Source organism: Phyllostomus discolor, chromosome 2 (assembly GCF_004126475.2).
Source record: "Phyllostomus discolor isolate MPI-MPIP mPhyDis1 chromosome 2, mPhyDis1.pri.v3, whole genome shotgun sequence".
NCBI classification, from domain to species: Eukaryota; Metazoa; Chordata; class Mammalia; order Chiroptera; family Phyllostomidae; genus Phyllostomus; species Phyllostomus discolor.
The window spans coordinates 160,635,230-160,655,247 of record NC_040904.2 but is presented as its reverse complement, the minus strand read 5'-3'; the positions used below and the strand labels follow the sequence as shown (position 1 = coordinate 160,655,247).

At 39.7% G+C, this 20,018-nt stretch overlaps 1 non-coding gene across 1 annotated transcript; it reads left to right on the top strand.

Moving 5' to 3' along the window:
* The first annotated feature begins 4,933 nt into the window (after positions 1–4,933).
* On the top strand, positions 4,934–5,040 carry LOC114514200. Its single transcript, XR_003685936.1, has one exon. It is a non-coding gene; the product is annotated as a U6 spliceosomal RNA (small nuclear RNA).
* Positions 5,041–20,018: the final 14,978 nt, after the last annotated feature.

Genomic DNA, 20,018 nt, shown 5'->3' with positions numbered 1-20,018 from the left:
CATCTGTTGGACTATAGTTACAGGGCCTAGAATTATCTGGTGAGAAGTTTATACTTCCTCTGGGTGGCCACTGGGGACTGCTGAAAGGGAGTTTCGTGAGTGCAGCTGGGCTTGAAAAAAATTAATCCAGCTGTGGTGTGTAGAATGAACTGGAAGGTGGGAGACAAGTTAGGAGGCTTTAAGTCAGGTGAGATGAACCTAGGTAAAAGTCAAGGTAGACTATAAAGAAGGGAAGAGATGTGAGAGACAATATGAAAGAATTTATAGGGTTTGGAAGATGATTGAATATGAAGAGCGAGGGAGATGGAGGAGCCGAAGGCAAATCAAAGGCTTTGCCAGGCGGATGGTCAGGCTGAATAAGCCCAGACTTGATTTACACTTGCTCGTGTATGTCATTGTGAAGTTAGGCACTTTTTAAATATCTATAGAGAAGGAAAGAGTGTAAAAACACTATATATTGTTTTGTAGCCGCTACCTTCAAGAAAAAGAAAAATAATGCAGAGAATAAAACAGTGACATATAACTGTAGTCAATCAATTGGATGCAATGACATCATTTTTTGAGCATGTGTTAAAAACAAACAGGCTCTTCCAGAAGTAGTAATTGTTTATTCAATTCAATTATATACTTGACCAAAGCCCTGTAGAACATGTGTCAGTTATAAAGATGAATCAATCACAGAACTGCCCAGGGGTACCAGTCCAGTTGAACTGAGTTACATGGAAGAGATATGAATAGATTGTTGTGGGAAAACAGACTTGCTAGTTGATGATTCAGAGAATTTATATGGAGGAAGTGTGATTGGCCTAGCCTTGCAGGACAGGTAGTATTTGACATGCAGAGATGAGCAAAGAGGGCATTTAAGTCAAAGGGAATGGTGAGAACGCAGTCCTGGAGCATGTGAAGAGCAGAGCACAAATAAATGGAGAGCAGCAAGCTCTTTGGTTTGGTTGGAACATAAGCTGTGTGAATGGGTGGAGCAGGGGAGATAATGTTGAGGCCTGATCATGGAGGCTCACATACACCCAAGAAGACCTAATGTTTCAGAGTTAGATTTCATTTAGTAAGTTAGATGCTTTTCAAGTAGTGACGTCAATAGAGCTGTGCTTTGGGAAAATTAACAAGACTGTGTCAAGGGCAAGAGACTGACACTGTGGGAGTACTAGGGGGGTCTATGGCAGGTCAGGCAAGAGGTACAGAGTGTTAAAGGCTTGAACATCCTATGGATGTGGCCATAGGAATGAAGAGGAAGGGACAGGTGCTCCAGATACTAGAGAGCTAGACTTTCCAGACTTGCCTCTTGAGGGAATGAATGGGACAAGGAAGACAAATGTCACAGCTTTCATATTAAAAAGTAATACAAATAGAAATAGGGAATACTGGAGGAGAAGCAGTTTTAAGAGAGAAAATGGTGGCTTCTGTCCTGGATGTGTTGAGTATCTGGCTAAACATCTGGCTGGAGAATACTTAAGGAAATTAGAAATATAGGAGACAGCATTAGAAAATGGTCAGGTCAGAAGTATAGATTCGGGTAACTGTGTGGAGGTGAGAGTTGAAGCCGTAAGAGGGGATGAGATTGGCAAGGAGAGAGCAAGCAGGGAGAATTCTGGGACAGAATGTTGCCTTTAAGGTATAGGAGGGAAAGGAGGAGTGGAGGGGGAGAAAGGGAAGGGGCTGTGACAGAAGCAGAAGCAGGAGAGTAGAGTACCTCAGAAGTCCAGGGAGGGCGATGTTCCCAAATTGGGAAGTCAGAAGTATCAAATGGTGGCTTCTGACTGTGAGAGGCAGGAGCCGAGGTGGGGAAAGTAGGCGAGGGCCAGCCCATAAAAGGTTTTTCAGGGGAAGTAGTGTGGTGTTGTGGCTAGACACGGGCTTCTTCAGGGAGATACCCTAGATTTGATCCTGTCTTTACCACTTGCTATCTATTTGACCTTGGACAATTCACTTAATTTTTACCTTAATCTATGCCTCAGTTTCCTTGTTTGAAAAATGGACATAATAACTGTACATACACCAAGAGGTTGTTGTGTGAGGATCACATGTGTATGCGTGTGTTGCTTTGAACAGTGCCTGGCACAAGCTAAGTCCTATGTTGCTGTTCACTACATAGCAACATAGGGCTGTTCACTATTATTACGTAGCAAGCTGAGGAGTTTTGACTTTGTCTTATGGGTGACAGAGCCATGGACCGGTTCCAATAAAGGCATGGCACAATCTGACAGCAACCTTTTCCTTATACAAGACCCAGTTGGAATCTGATAATCAGATAAAGTCACTTAAAATAAGAAAGTGCTAACTATTGCAGTGAGGTCTGAGAAGGAGGAGAGATAAAAGACCTTGAGAACTGGCTGCTAGATGTGTGGTGAGCTCTGAGATAGCTTCCAGAGAGTTATGGGAATGGAAGGTGGAGAATGAGGGGTTGGAGAACACATGGGTGGCCAGATAACAGGGTCCTGTGCATATGCTTTTTGAATATTTTTTGACCATATGGGGTAAGAGGGAGGATGGTCACGTAAGGCGTGGCCGGGTAGCATGGTCTTAGGAGGAGGATAGTCAAAGGCAGCAGCATAGAGGACGATATAGAAATGTTTAGAGCACAGACACCCTTAGTGGATGTGGAACTCTTGAAATGATAGTTTGAAATGTTGGGTATGAATTAGAGTGTCCAAGCCATTGGTTTGAAAGTGAGGAGGATGGAGGTTGAGCTGATGGGGATTTTGGAAGGGAGGCAATATGTGAACTCATTTATGAAAGGAGAGATAGATGAACATGACATTGGAAAATTGAGAATGCTGGAAAAGATTTGGAACAGGTTTTTGTTGAGAAAACATAAGGGAGGAGTCAGAAGCAAACAAGTTTGCCTTGTAACAGTGGACATCCCGCTGAGACAGGATGTCATTGTCTTGTTATAGAAATAACTAGTTTGGTTTTTGGCCTTTCTCTAGAACCACTTGGCAGCTGGCAACTAGAGAATATATATGGTAAAGGCTTTGGGGTTCCAGTAAAGCACCCCTCAAATGGCAGGTGTAGGATCCAGGCTGAATAAGGAGGTAAGGGAAGCCATGAGAAGATGGCAGTACTAGACAGATGCTGAGGAACGGGAGGGCACAGTGGGAGGAAAGATACTGGGAGAAGTGAGGGAAGGAGAAGAAGGGCCCTAAGGATACGAGGGGGTTGTGGTCAGAGAGGGCAGTGTCAGCTTCAGGGTCTTTGTAGGAGGGCAGTTTTAAGCAATGATGAAGACCAAGATGGGGGTCAGGCCTGAAATAAATAAGATAAGATCATAACTTAATGTATTGTGATTATGGAGGTGTTTTTCTAGATTTTTTCAAAACTCATTAAAATAGCCCTGGCTGGTGTGGCTCAGCAGACTGAGTGCCAGCCTTTGAACCAAAGGGTCGCCAGTTTGATTCCCAGTCAGGGCTGGGTTTCAAGCCAGCTCCCCATTTGGGGCGTGCAAGAGGCAACCACACAGTGATGTCTCTTTCCCCCTCCCTTCTCCTCTCTCTGAAACTAAATAAATAAAAATTTTAAAAAACTGATTAAAATAAATTAACCAGGCAGCACTCTGTGGATGAGAAGGGAGAGACTGACAATGTGGTGTAGGAAAGCTAAACATGTCTGGGTTGCAGGCCAAGTCCCCAGGTGGGGGCATGGGGCATGGGAGATGCAAGCAATTGATGTAACTCTCACACACTGATGTTCTCTTCCTCTCTTTCCCCTCTCTCTAGTAGTAAATAAATCAATCTTTAAAAAAAGAAAAGAGAGGACCCAAATAAATAAAATCAGAAATGAAAGAGGAGAAATAACAACTGACAACAAAGAAATACAAAAGATCACAAGAAAATATTATGAGCAACTACATACCAACAAACTGGACAACTTGGATGAAATGGATAAATTCCTAGAAGCGTACAATCTTCCAAAACTAATCAGGAAGAATCAGAGAATCTGAATAGACAGATTACATGTACTGAAATTGAAACAGTAATAAAAAAATTCCTAACAAGCAAAAGCCCTGGACTGGATGGCTTCACAGGAAAATTTCAGTTGTTATACCATTTTTTTCTAGGCTCTTTTCTAAATTTGCTTGATCAATTTTATAGTATTTTGTCTTTATTAATATTTTCTCTTTTTTAACATTTTATTTTATTTATTTTTAGACAGAGGGGAAGGGAGGGAGAAAGAGAAGGAGAGAAACACCAGTGTGTGGTTGCCTCTCATGCACTCCCAACTGGGGACCGGGCCTGCAACCCAGGCATGTGCCCTGACTGGGAATCAAACCATCTACCCTTTGGTTCTCAGGCTGGCGCTCAATCCACTGAGCCACACCAGCCAGGGTTATTAATATTTTCTTTTAAAAAATGTTTGATAAAAGACTGTATCCAGAACATACAAAGAATGCTTATATCTTTTTAAAAAGGTTTTATTTATTTATGTTTAGAGAGAGAGGAAGGGAGGGAGAGAGGGAGAGAAACATTGATGTATCAGAGAAACATCCATCAGTTGCCTCTTACGTGCTCCCCAAATGGACTGGCCTGAAATCTAGACATGTGCCCTGACAGGAAGTCGAACCAGTGACCTTTTGCTTTGGAGGACAATGCCCAACACACTGAGCCACCCTGGTAAGGGCTAGAACACATATTTTAACTGTAAGAAAAACAAACCAATTCCAAATGGACAAAAAGCTGAATAGACATGTTCTTTATTTATATTTGCAATCTCTTTTATTTTAAAGTTATATTTAGCACACATATATTATGATATCTAAAGTCTTGGTGAGGTTTTTTTTTTTTTGCCTTTGTGTTTCTACTGGTTATTGCAAATGATGCTTTGTTTTCTTGTGTATTTAGTGATTTGAGACAATGAATTGCTGCTTTTGGTAGTAACTTTGTCTGGTAATTCCTTAAGGCCTGATATATAGATTTCTCCAGTGCTTGCTTTGGCAGCGCATATACTAAAATTGGGATGATACAGAGAAGATTAGCATGGTTCCTGCGCAAGGATGACATGCAAATTTGTGAAGTGTTTTATATTAAAAAATATATTTCTCCAGAAAGGATGTATGTTTGCTTTTATCAGGTTCCGGGGGCGGGGGGTGGCACTCAGAATCCATGGCTACCTTGAACTTAATTCTTGGCTCGAGGTTTTTTGGACCACCTAGTCAGTGAATTTCGCTGCAAACTCTCATGACGGATGGTTTGTGGTTATAGTTCCTCCCGGGTGATTCTTCCCCCTTCCCTCCAATACCAAAGTTCAAGACAGTTTTACTTTCAGTCCTTAGGAGGGATTTTCTCCCACACCCTTAAATTGGTAGTATAGCTATTCAGGATCTCAGCTTAATGAAGAAAGTGTCTTTTATTAGATTCTCTACATTACATGGGCCCAGGACTTTATATCTTCCTTTTGTGTATATTTTTTTAGGCTATAAATACTGAAGTTCAAGTGCATATTGGTTAGTAGATTCCCTCAAATCAAAAGCCAACATTGGTGTTCTGTTTATTCTCTCTGTGTCTTCTTTCAGTTTTTTGATCTGAACTTTCTTTACTTTTGTTAATTAATAGATACAGTTAAGAAGATTAAATATATATTTTGTCTAGCCTTTTTAGTTGTTTTCAGTAAGAAGATTGATCCAGCTAAACAGTCTGTCATTGTTCTCTTCAAATCAACTCCTGCTCTGACTTTTACTGTTTTAGGACACTGGGGCCTGGTCCACAATGCAGGCACTTTCCCACAGTTGGCTACAGTGAGTGGTAGAAGATTGAGGCCTTTGTGAAAGTCCTCAAAGAGAACCTCATTGATTTGATAGTGGTGACCTTGAGCATGCCTCCCTTGTTGATAAGAGCTGGGCAGGGAGTAATACATTCCTAGCATGATGGGAAGAACTGCTTTCTATGGAGGAGTCTACTGTAGCTCTAAGTATGGGTAGAAGCTCTTTCAGATATTCTGAGATAATGCCTTCTCTTCATCTGTTGATGTTCAGATCTGCCTCGGCCTCTCTTAGGATAGTTGTGATTGCATTTAAAGCATACCCAGATAATCTAGTACAATCTCCCTATCTCAAGATCCTTAACTTAATTACACCTGCAAAGTCTTTGCCATACAAGATAATATTTACAGTTTCTAGGAATTAGGACCTGATATCTTTGGTGAACATTATTTAGCCTTCCCATGCCATGACTGTTATATATCTATTGTAGTGTGCCTGTTACATTACCTGCCTACGAAGGTACTAGGGAAATAATTGAGATTACTTGAGTTGTTACCATGAGCAGGTACCTCTCCTGGCTTCCTGTCTACACAGTGTCATGTCTCCCTCCATGGGGCTGCTGCTTGCTAATCTACCACCACTCACAACTGGTCTCTTAGACTCCTTGACTCATCCCCAGACCAAATCACAAAATAGTGATTTGAACATCGAATGTCCTTTCAACATTCAAATCACTATTTAACTTCTTTAGAAAATTCCAGTTTGCCTTATTGTGCTAAGGATTAACAAGGAATGGAAGTTTTGTCCCACATTTGAGCTGGAGTTTTAAAGGGGAATGAAGCCCTGACCAGGTTGCTCAGCTGGTCGGAGCCTGGTCCTGATAGGCCAAGATTGTGGGTTTGGTCGTCAGTCAGGACATGTACAACACTCAACCAATGAATGTATAAATGAGTAGAACAACAAATTTTTCTCTCTTTCTAAAAAAAATCAATACATAAAGGGGAACGGAGATGATGTGGAGTGGTGGAAGTCAGAACGAGAAAGCCGTAAGGGGAAGTACTGGTAGAATCCACAGGGCAGAGGCGCCTCTGGCTTGCACGGCTCCTCTTCTGGAGTCAACAGAGACGTCGGAGGATCTTTTTCTGAAGCTCTAACTGAGAAAGTTTTAGGTTTGGTTTCTATAAGGTAGGGTTTTCCTTTAGAACAGTGGCTCTTAACCTTTAGTGTGCTTCAGAGCCAGCTGGACGGCTTGTTCAGATTGTTGGGTAGCACTCCCAGAGTTTCTGATTTGGTAAGTCTGGACTGGGGCCCAATAATTTGCATTTCTTACTAGTTCCCAGATGCTGGTGATGCTGTTGATTCAGGGCCTACACTTTGAGGACCAGTCACTATATTAGTGGGTCATGATGCTTTGTGACTTACCTTCCTATGTACCATTATTTCAAACAGTTCTCCTTGGCATCAACTTGGGCTTTATCCGCTTCAGCAAGGCTGCTTGAATCTCTAGCCTAGGGAGGACCCCCTCATTATTGTCCCTAGAGCACCTAGAGTATACATACTCTTTTCGAAGAAGTTCCTACAGGTCCTAAAGTGTGGGCTGCAGCACGTTGGGGCCTACCTGTGAACTCTCCTCAGGGCAAATGATGTAAGAGTCAGTATATTAGTGGGGGAAGATAAATACAGAAACATAACTATGAAGACAATAAGCAGTTTTTTGGCCATCACTGATGGGTTGTATATACTATGGAAATGAATGTCAAAAACACATGCTGGGTTGTAGATGGAAGCGTGGTGCCCTCTGAGTAGCATTGCTGGCTTCACTGTGTGATTGGTGATCCTCCAACAATAAAACCACCTACTGCTCATAAATTCATGTGGAGGAACCATAATTTCAAGGTGTGTGACACTCCAGAACAATATGTGTCTTACTCTGCCCCTAGAAAGAAGATTCAGGGGTGGGTCCCACCTTCAACACCTTAAAAGTGAAGACAATAAAAAACAGTTTAAACATGTAAAATATAGGGCTTTTCATGTAATTTCACTTTTACTGCTATTAATGATTAAAATTATTTGCTTTAAAAAATTATGTGACATGTAAAGGCTGTTTTCCTGATGCTTTAGGGGGAAGTTTTTATCATAGTAGGAACAAGAATTGATTTAAATTGCCAACTGGAACTCAAAAGAGTGAGAATTCTCAATGAATATTTAGGAGTTTTCCTCACTGACTACAGTATTGTGTAACGCTGGAAGCCTCTAAACATTTATTTAGATCTGCTGGACAGGATAAACAAAACATCGATCTTCCTGTTAATGAATTACTTCAACAAAATCTCTAAGTCATCAACTTCTTGTCTACATGGAAAGCTGTGTAATTATTAAGTAAAAAAAATAGAGAGTAGCACATATAGTATCAAAGCTTTGTAAAAACAAATTTCTACATGTGCATATATATACATCCATGCATGTGGGTTGTGTGTGTGAAATAATCCCAAGTGTTGGTGTTTGTCATAGAAGTGGGATAGGGGTTGGACCTACACTTTCTGCACTGTACATTTTAATAATCTTTGAGTTTTTAATAACTTATATTATGTTTTTGATGGGGGGATATTTATATTTAACTGATTTCTGGCTCGCCAGAAGACCAGTCTGTTAGTCGGCATAGTGGGGTTCTTGTTCTTAGGGAGTAGGGGAAGACACTTGGGGTAGATGATGGGATGGGAGTTGGGGAGACCACCACCTAAAGCCTCTGTAGCAATTTAAGAACCGAGTTGACCTTCTTACCACCTGTATAGCTTCTTATTGCAAGAGGAGCAAGTAAGCAGCTCCTGCCAGTATGGACAGTACTTTCCATCCCAGCAGAAGGAAGCCAAGTCCTGGAATGGTCTTCAGGGTTTATCTTTACCTCCCAGCCGGCAGCAACTGTCACCCTCCAAATGAAGGCAGCAAGTCCCTAAAAAAACCCCAACGTCCTGGCTCAGGGCACTTTCACCCACTGCTTGTGGGGATGTAAACTGATTTGACCTTTTAGGGGCCAGTTTGTTTACACATCATTAGAAGTTATAATGTTATGAATACTCTTACATCCATCAATTTAATTAAGTCTTTATTCTATGGAAATAAGGTGTGAGTGAAGCAAAGACTTGACTGCAGTATAAGGTATGTTTACATCTGCAGTGTTAAAAATACAATAATGAACAAATGAGAAATAACTTGAATTTCCAAAAACAGGGAAAATGATATAAGAAAAACTAAGCAACTAACTATGTCATAGAAGAATATTTAATGTATATATTCACAATATATTTGACAATATTTCACACAGATTTAAGAATATTTAATAAATTTATATTTATATATACATATAAACATTGATATTATCAAATTAAATTAACAAAATTTATATTTAATACAGTAATTTAATAAATACATTAATAAATACATGACACAATTCAAAAGTGAAAAAAGACCACAAAACACATCTGGATCATGTAATCTAATTTTTAAAAAATATTTTATTTATTTATTTTTAGAGAGAGGGGAAGGGAGGGAGAGAGGGAGAGAAACATCAGTGTGTGGTTGCCTCTCGTGTTCCTGAAACTGGGGACATGGCCTACAACCCAGGCATGTGCCCTGAGTAGGAATTGAACCAGTGACCCTTTGGTTCATAGGCCAGCACTCAGTCCACTGAGCCACACCAGCCAGGGCATTGTAACTAGAAGTTTTAAGATCTTTCTTAGCAACTTCCAAATATACAAAACAGTATTGTTAACTATTATCACCATGCTGTACACTACATCCCCATGACTTACTTTTTTTACAACTGGAAGTGTGTACCTTTGGATCACCTTCACCCATTTTGCCCACTCCCTGTCCCCTACCTCTGGCAGCCACCAATCTGTTCTCTTTATCTATGAGTTTGGTTTTTTTGTTTTTGTTTTTATTTCTTAAGATTCCACATGTATGTAAAATCATGTGGAACTACCTATGAATGTATTCCTAAAAAATATGGTCTTGCTATGCTTATTTCGATTCTTCTGTATCTTCTTTTGATCAGCTTTTTTGCTTACTAGATATGCCTGTACTGTTGTATCCTGAAGTAGTTCGTCCATTTTCATGACTGTGTATTCCAACACATGAAGACTTTCTAGCAACCATTTAGTTATTGATTTGTAGAATAATTATCTTTTGCATCAGAAAACTTTAGTAGAGGACTTTTGTATTTGTTGAGACTTTCTTTATGGCCTAATATATGATTAATTTTTATACAAAGTTTTTAACATCAGTTTTTACAATGATTTTGTAGTTCATTTACTCTATATATAAATTAAAATGTATAAATTAAAATTTTGATGGATACAACTTATAATTGGATCGGTAGATCACAACTGGCTTGGAAGCAATCATTAATGACATGTACAGCACAACCGAGGCCGAGGACATTCTCCTCACAGATTTTTCATTCAGTGAGAGCACTGTTCTCATCATGATCCTGGGATCTACCCACTTTTGTGTGTGTAGTTATTGCTGTCGAAATTAAATAACTTTATCTTCAATGTCGAACTTTTAAGCTGAACTTAGTTACATTTACAATGTCACACATTTTTCATCTTTGCCAGAATTAACTTCAACAACTTTCATTTTAATAACTGGATGAAAACACCCAAGCATTATTGGAATTAACTCATTTTCTATTTGAATCACATAGTAACACTAAATTAAATGACATTAAATGGCATTGTTTAACTGTTTGTGAAGGTCTGCTAATGAAATGAACACACCAACAGCCCTGGCTTCATTTATATGTGCACAAGAAGACTTGGAATCAAAATAGTCATTATTCAAGATGAAAAGTGATTCTTCACAGAGTGATAGGTAAATGTATCATCTGCAATTGCTGGTATTAATTCTTTGTCTTTGGGTACAGTCTTCTTAAAATAGTGACCAACTTTTGAAATAGATGTAGATGCTTCTCCAGGCTTCCTAGGGTTGGTCAGTGGTATTAGTATGGTCCCCAGGTGCCAACAAATATTTGCAAGTTACATTAACTTTCAAAATAAATGAAAATTCTTTACTTGATTTTAAATTAAATACATACTTTTAAAGCTCTTTGCTGTCAAGGGTTTATTACAAAATAAAAAAGTGTTCTCAAACAATAAAATAAATAAATAGTCATTAATTTGTACCATACAAAATCACTGTGAGCAAGAGCATTCAGAACGTGGCAGTACCACATTCTGCCTGTTTCCTATAGTCTGTTTTCTGTACATATTTCATGTATATGTATTTCTCATGGACCCCATAGACTTTTAGCTCAGGATTTTGTGCATCTCACAGGCTACAGCATAGACCAGAGATTTTCAATCAGTGTGCCACAGAATTTTTAAAACATGTACTACCTGACTACTTAGTTAGGGGTACTGATCTCTTTTCCGTTAGATTGTCAAATAAAAAAGTGATGACAGCCAACACAACAATAGCCATTTAGTGTGACTGAATCAAAATTATACCTATTTTTTTGGTCAGGTCAGTAAAAAGTGTAATTGTTTTTTGGTGTGCTGCAGAATTTTAGCAACTAGCCTGTGTGTGCCATGAGATGAAACAGGTGAAAATCATGGGCATAGACTGTGGCACAACTGACCAGTAGGGATAACAGTACGGAATACTTTTTCCCTGACCAAGTGTCAAAACACTTTGCACTTTTTTTTATCCTCACCTAAGGACTTTTTTTTTCTTTGCTTTTAGAGAGAGGAAAGGGAAGAGAGACAGATAGACATTGATGTGAGAGAGAAACATTGACTGTCTGCCTTCTCGTATGTGCCCTGACTGAGTTCGAACCTGCAACCTTTCAGTCTACAGGACAGTGCTCCCACCAACTGGGCCACAATGGTCAGGGCCTTTGCATTTTGTTTTATCATTGAACACCTTGTAAAGGGTTGGGAAAAGAGAGATACATTAATGCTGTTTTTCTTGTAGACTTAATTATTTGGTAAAATGAGAATTCTCTTCAGTGCTACTAGACAAGCATGGCAAAAGGTACAAGTACAAAGTCAAAGTCTTCCAAACCAATCTCGGTTATTTTAATAATTATTCATAAAACTCCATTGAGAAAGCAAAAACCCAGGATAAACAGTACACCAGATGTGGCATGGGAACAACACGCATAAGCAAGGACTGCCCCAGACAAACCAGGATGTATAATCGCCTTACAACGGTATTAGTTGGGGTTTTCTAGATATAAGCAACAAACAGAAACCAACTTGTTAACTAAGACAAAAAGACAATTTGTGAGGAGGTTTTTGTGTTTTGTTTTGTTTTTTTTTTGAGGCGTGAGGTATAGAATTGAAGGCTGAAGAGCCAGGCTTGAAGAAAGATACTCAGTAGCAAGAACTCTTTGTCAGCTTTGTCAGGGTGTCACTCTGAAGTGTGTCCCAACCATCCTTTGCATTTGTACTGCCCTGTACTGCTTGAAGTGGGGAAATTGGGGGTGAGAGAGAGAGAGAAAGGGGAAGAAGAAGGAGGAGGAGGAGAAGGAGGAGGAAGAGGAGGGGGGAGGAGGAAAGGAGAAAGAAGGAGGAAGAAGGAAGAAGAAAGAAGAGAGGAGAGGAGAAGGAAAGTTTCAGTTGGTGTAACTATGGTACTGTGCCCACCCCTTGGCTAGGGGATGACAGGGTTCTGGGATATATACATCCACCTGGCCTACAGGCCGTGAGGGAGGTGGTTCCCCCAAAAGAAATCAACGTGCTATATTAAAAGAGGAAGAAATAGAAGTTGGGTAGTCAAAAACCAAATGCCTACCATATGTATATTATATTCTTTCATCTGACTTATGGACTTTTCTGTCACAGTTCTGTCGTCAGTGCTCATGAAGATGACATAATATCCTAGTTTCATACTCGATCTCCCCAACTTTAATGGTCCTTTCTTCTTCAGGCAGCTGTTGGTCATGCATAGCCTCAGTCTAAACTTTTAACACTCAGAACCATTTTTTTTCTTTGAAGTCTTAAGCTCCAGTACCTACTTTCTGATCACAGAGTCTTGTCTTTCCAGGTCTCTCACTTTCATCCTCCTGAGTTCCTGTTCTTTGGCTGCATGTTGCTGCAGGTCCCTTGACCCTTTCCTCCATTTCCTGGGACTATCAGCCTGTTCCTGCCTTCGCTTTCTTCCCAGGAGAGAACAGACACATGGTCCATCATCTCAGTCAATCTCTGACTACAATATTGAACTGCAGTCTAATCCTGAGCCTACTGCAGCAGCTTGTGTGTCCCTAGCCAGCTGTCTCCCATTGCCCCAGAAGTTATTTTATTTTTCAAACCCCCCGACCAAGAGTTTTTTTAAACATTTACCACTGTTCTCAATGCCCTAATTCCACAGTCTGCTTGTCATACTGAGAGAATATCAAGGGGCCAAATGAGAAATCTCTTTATTTCCTGTGTTCCCTGCTGACCAACATAATTTCCTCCCTGCAGTTTTATGGAAGAAGTGTTCCTCTTCCTCTGTAAAGCTAATTCTTCCCTCTGTGTTCTGAACCCAATCCCTTCCTGTGTCCATACTCCAACAATTATTCCTTCCCTAGCCTGTGTCCTCACACTCTCTCGTCCACTGGCTTTCCCCCAAACCTAGATACACACTCCATCTTCCATATTGAAAAGACTCCCTTTGTACCCTAGTATCTCATTCTAGATGTGTTCTTGTCTTACTCTTCTCTGCTGAGTTTAAATTCTTCAAAAAGAATAGTTTACACTCCCCACTTCTTTACTCTCATGCCCTCCTTAACCTAGTACCATTTAGTTCTTGTCTTTGTCAGCCCTACAATGGCTCTAGGAACCTCCAGATTAAAAACGTCGAGGAATCTAGTCAGGTTTAATCTCAATTGACCTTATTATGGTGTTTGCCTCTTGAGGAGTCCATCTTTCTTGACATTTCCCCTTAATGCCCCACACCTTCCTAAGTTACTGTTGAGGAAGGCTCCTTTCTCTGCGTGTCCTAGGCTCCCCCTACCTCACACCAGCTCTGTTCTGTGCATAGAACCAAATTTGTAAACTTCTTAATAGAGTTAGAAACAGAATTTTTATTTCTAGGCAATTTAGTTTTATGGGGAAGAGTGATGCATTTTGTTACAGCAAAGTTCTTCAGTTCTGCTGGTCTGAGGACACACTTCTCATGTATTGTCCATTCTCACTGAAATGAGAATATATTAAGTTCAACAGTTTTCCTAAACTTTAATAGCCTTACTTTTAAAACCTGTTTCTAGATGGCTCGTATTATGCAGACAGCCCACATTATAAAAGTTTAAAAGGCACAGGGAAAGCTGGGACACAGGAAGTACAGGATGTCATGAATTTGAAAGCGCTAGTTGCAGAAGCAAAGCTGGATGCACCCTCGCCTGTGATTACTCAGTGTCTGGGTGTACATTTTACAATAGCACTTCTGTTTATCTCTTGCAGTGGGTCTCGAGGGGGCTGCAGGGGGTGTTAAAGGAGATTGTTCCTTGAACACAATGGTTGCTTCATAAATATTCACTGAATGAAAAAGCAGAGACAGGCACTTGAGGTCTTCAGAAAGGAGTTGTTCGTGGAGATGTGCTGCAGGTTTTTGGCGTGGGTGGGAGTGGTAATGAGGTGGTGCTTTTATGTGGAACATGCAGGGCACAGAGGCAGCTGGATGGAAAATAACACCATGAAAAACTTCTGATATGACTATGCCACAAAGTTACCTAGAGCCGAGGTCTCTTCAGTTTAGACCCAAGAAAATTTGATGTCCTCTAAGTGTTTATATTCCTTTTGCTTTTATTTGTTCAAATTGGCATCCATTTAACACACCTGAGCTCCTCTGAGCCAGGCACTAGACCACAGAGGTGAGGAGGCAGGATCTCTGCTTTGCACATTGTTTAGAGTACAGCAAGAAACTACTGTCCTATGTGGTGTGACAGTGGTTGGTTCTAGGACAGTGGGGCTCAGAGAAAGGAGCCATTACTTGGAGGGTGGAAGGAAAGGAAAGAATTTGAGAGAGGGTTTCTCAGAGAATGTAAGAGATGAGCTGGGTCATGAAAATGAAGCAGAAATTTTCTGTGAAAGAATTAGTGTGTTTATGTGTGTGAGTTTTAAAGAGAAAGGCCTTTTAAGTAGTAACTGACAAAACATAAAGTGAGCAGTGAATCAACGGTGATGTTGTTGAAGATTGTTTTCAAGGATTTGGAATCAGTAAAAGTTACGCTGATTCACTCTCCCTGGGGCCAGAGGTTCTTCAGGCTTGTCTTTTTCTGAAGGAGTCAGGAGAAAATAAGCAAGAATTGAGTCTCCACATGGAAAGGGGAGTGGGAAGAGAAATTCTATTTTCATTTGAAAGAACAGAAAATGATGAGTCATAGATGATAGAGAGAAGGTAGGAGGTCAAACCCTTACTTTTGCATTTTCAAAAATCCCACAATAAATTTTTAAAAGACAAAAAAAACCCTTTCCTTCATTACAAGAGTGGAGAAATAAATTGTGGTATAGTCATATAATGGAAAATTGTTTAGTAGTGAAAATTAATGAACTACATTATCATCAACATGGACCAATCTTAGAAATATAAGGTTAAGCAACAATAGCACATTTAGAAGACTATAGTATGAAAGAGGTTTTATAAAGTTCAAAAACAAGGAAAACTAAGCAATATGCTATTTAGGGATACATACATGTGTGTGGTAAATCATAAATAATTTATAAATAAAAAAAGGGAAAAAGATAAAATGCAGGGTGGTGGTTACCTCTGGGGGCTGGCAAGAGCTTGTGAGGGGAAGGACGCACAATGAATATCAACAATATTGGTGATATTCTAGTTCTCAGGTTGGTGGAGATACCATGGCTGTTTAGTTATTTTACTTCATAACTTACCTATCCATGCCATTCATATTTTTTCACATACACAGATAATTATAAGTATGAGGGAGTACATTGCTTGAAGGATTTTGACCTGCTGCTTCTTCTGCCGGTCAGAGACTTTGCTCTGAGCTGTCATGGCAGCGCCAAGAGCAGCTGGGAGAGTCGAGGGTTAAGAGTGCTGACGCAGAGCTGCAGAGCATGAGACAGGATCCAGGGTGAGGTGAAGACAGAGTCAAGCTGTCAGGGGAAAAAGGTGAAGGGTTTGCAGGAACAATTATAAAGGACACATGGACAATAACAAGGGGGCAGTGGAAACAGGGGAGGGAGGTGGGGAGCGCTGGGGTGGTTGGGAGGGTGGAGAGAAAAGGCAGAAACTGTAGTTGAACAACAATATAAAATAAATAAATAAACAAATAAATAATTTAAAAAACAAAACTGTCAAACCGAGGTTGGAAACAAGTGCTGAGAGCCTCAAGGGAATCTTAGGAGTTCTGGACCATTTGGGAACCAAGGAGCTGCTGAGTCTTGGCCATAAAGTGAGGCACTGTGGCTTTTTGGGAACAGGCTGTAGCGGGTATTTTTTCTTTCTCTAACCCTGCTGACCAAACATCCTGACACCTCTGGCCAGCTTTCCTCACATGGGTCCCCACGTCTCAGTACAACCCTCTTTCCTTGCTTCCCCTGTAAATGCCAGTTTGTGCTTACCACTGACCTTTGCCCATGAGATTCCCTCTGGAATGTCTTCCCTTCCCTTTTCTGTCATGAGCCTCTCTGAAGCCTTGCCTAACTCTTCTGACCCAAGCTCCTCCCTTTCTAGTTTGCTTTCTGTGGTACTCAGTCTATACCATATACTTCTGCAGTGTGCAAAGACTGAAGCTTGTTTAAAAATGAGTGAAACTGCATACAAAGCCCCTAGTGTTTAACATACACTAGGGATATACTAGTATATACTCAAAAAGAGTTGCCTCTGTTGAATAACCCATATAAAGTGTTCTCTCCTGTGCATTAGCTCTGGTAGCCATGTCTGATTTTGCCCCCACAAAACCCCAAAAGTAGAGGTCAGAATCTCTCTAATATCCCCTAAAGAATCTACTTGCAAGCCAGTAGTGCTGGGTAGACAGCTTTTACCTTTTTTTGTGGGGGAGAAACCAGAAGGTGTTGACATGTCTCAAAACAAGGAATTTAAAATCCACATTTGACTGGTTGGTCCCAAAACCTCTTCTCTGCCACCTCTGTCACAGGTGCTTCTCTCCTGAATGTTCTTCTACGCGCACCCAGCCTCAACTTTCCATTGCTCTGGATTTTTCTCTGGGAACATCAAATTCTCCCTCCTGCAGATTGATTCCCATTTCCTGTCCCAGCTGTGCAAACCCATGTCCCTCTTGCTGCTCAGCAAACAAAGGGTCCTTCAGTTACCCAGATCTGATCTCCTCATGAGGTCATATGTCCTGTTTCTGCGCAGTTTACTCCTATTGCCTCAGCATAATTATTAATACTTCATTTTGCACTCTCAATGAATTGGGTTTGACTTAGAATTATACGTTCTAAGTGATGGATAACTTTTCTCCCTTAAGTAGCCAGTTTCTTAGACTCTACCTGGGTCAAATGAGACTCATGGTTCTCTTAGATAAGGGACCTAATGTTCTATATATTTGTATCTATCTATTTATTTAGTTTTAGAGAGATGGTAAGGGAGAGAGAAAGAAAGGCAGAGAAATATCAACGTACGAGAGAAGCATCAATTGGTTGCTTTTCATATGCACTCTGACCGGTGACTGAACCTGCAGCCCAGGCATGTGTCCTGACCAGGAATTCAACCAGTGACCTTTCACTTTTCAGAATGACACCCAGTCAACTGAGCCACACCAGTCAGGGCTGTTTGTACAATTTTTCATGGTAGCTGCTCAACAGGTACTTGTTAAATTGGACAACGTAAGTCCAAGTGTAGGAGCAAGCTCACATGAGTGTGTTTGAGGGCAGGATGTTCATGCTGGGCAGCTCTGGTGGGAGATCAAGTTGAATGAAAAAGGTGGGGCCTGCAAAGAGCAGGAGCTGCCTGAAGGTTCAATGAGATTGTAGGCGTGCCGCTTGCTCCATGTACGTGGACACAGAGAGATCTTAGCACAGTGACGTGCAGTAGGTATTCAGTGAATGTTAGTTTCAGTCTCTCATATTTATATCTCACTAGCTTTCCTTCAGCTTTATTGTGATGTAATTGATATCTAAAATTGTAAGATATTTAAAGTGTACATTGTGATGATTTAACACATCTGACTAGCTTTTTAATGTGACTTTATAGTTACCTAATATTGAGCAGTTTCCAAAACGCTGGTGAAAACATTGTCTAATTTTAAGTCTCAACATCCCTGTGAAGTATGTATTGTTATTATTTCTGTTTTACAGATAGGATAACTGGATCTAAGATAAAATAACTTTGTTTTCAAATCATCGATAGCTAGATTCTTTAAAAAACAATGTAAAATTTTGCATGAATAGCATTTATGGAAATGAAAAGAAAAGAAAGTTGAGAAGCCAACCAATAAGAACTCAGTCACCTAGTGAATCAGATGGATTTTTCCACATTTCCTTCTAGTTCTTGTTCCTATGCAAACATAATTTTAAGATTTTAATTATAGTGTCAAAACAATGATCTTGTTTCAATGAATATTCTATTGTTCTATATAATCTTTATATACTTTCCTGATGTATTGTAATTGAGGTAACTTCTAGTGTTTAGACATTTAAAAATATTTATGATTGTAAATAATGCTTCAGGAAGCACCACTGGGACTACAGTCTGCTATCTTTTATATTATTTGGGGGGAGGAGGTCAGGGAGCATAAATATTTTCATGGCTCCACAACAGGCAGTTTGAAGATAGAAAACAATTTTTAAATTATAGCAAAGGTGCCCGAGGTCTCTATAGATTTATTTATTTTTCTATCTCATAGTACATAATTCTGTGCTCTTTGATCTAATGGGGTCTTAATGTTTTTGTCTATCAACATGTGTGGACATTTACATGACATAGCTAGCTGTTAAGTATTTGCCTATCCCACGGCTTCTATGTCCCAAAGAGGAGATAACAGTTGTGAACAAGATAGTATGGTCTTTAATGTTAAATTACTGTGTTGGGAATAAGAAGGGGTAAGATCAGAGAAAGGGGGATCAAAAGGATAAAGGGAAAGGAAGAGATGATGATGTCGATGGCCTGGAGTAAGATCATAGTGAAAATAATAATGTCTTGCATTTGTATATTATTTTCCGGTTTATAGAATCTGTTATCTAATAGATTGATAAAATCTATTATCTCATTTTAAAATGGAGCGAAAGGATGGATCCTAGAGGCACTGCAAAGAAAGAATGAGTGGGACTTGGCTGATTATATTGTTAAATAGCAAAAATTCAACTGAGCAAATTTGAAGATCTAATTGGCTTTATTCAACAAGTTATGAATCTGGCAGCATCCAATGTAGCACATAGTAAGGAGTGCCCTGAGTTGTAAGAAAGGAACACTTTTTAAAGGTATAAAGAGGGTGGAAAAGGAAATTATTAAAAAAGAATGCATTGTTTCAGTGAAAGTTGCACTCCTGGGGAGAACAGAAAGGGTCTGTCAGTGTATTACCTCCTAGTTCTGACCAGGAAATTACAGATTACCTGGTTAAAATTACACTTCTGGGAGAGGCTGAAACTGCATTTAGCTTAGGTAGTAAGTCTTGGTTTGCTAATGTGGGGCCTAACCCAAGTGACTCCATTTGGGGCCTGTTGTTTTATTTTATCAATAAAAAGTGGCGAGGAAGGATTTCAGTGGTTCAAGGTGGATCAAGTGCAGTTATCTTAAGCAACTATATACTTTTTGACGAAAAGGTGTTTCTTTTTGCTAGTATCATGATTCTTACCTTATAAGTATGAATTCTGCCCTTTTGTAAATTGTTTATTGTGCATACATGAAAACCAGTTTCTCTGAGGTTAGGCTGTTTTGCTAACTATCTGACAAAATTCAGCAAGTCCAACCAGGAAGACATCTAACTCAACTTATATGACACTTACAAAACACAATGTCTTTATAAACTTGGTGTATTGATGAATGTGTTAAAATAGATGGTTTTGACAGAGTTAGTCATGGGTCACATTGTTCTGGGCAGAGATACCACAAGGCATCATTAGAATTAGAGACATCTTTATTTTTTTTAAATATCTATTTATTTATTTAAATTGAAGTATAGTTGACATACACTATTATGTTAGTTTCAGGTGTATAACAGAGTGGTTCAATATCTATATACCTTATGATATACTTTCTGTAGTAAGTCTAATAGCCATCGATCACCATACGAAGTTATTACGATATTGTTAAATATTTTCCCTATATTGCATGTTACATCACCATGACTTACTTTATAACAGGAAATTTGTACCTCTGATTTTTCTTCACTGTTTTCATC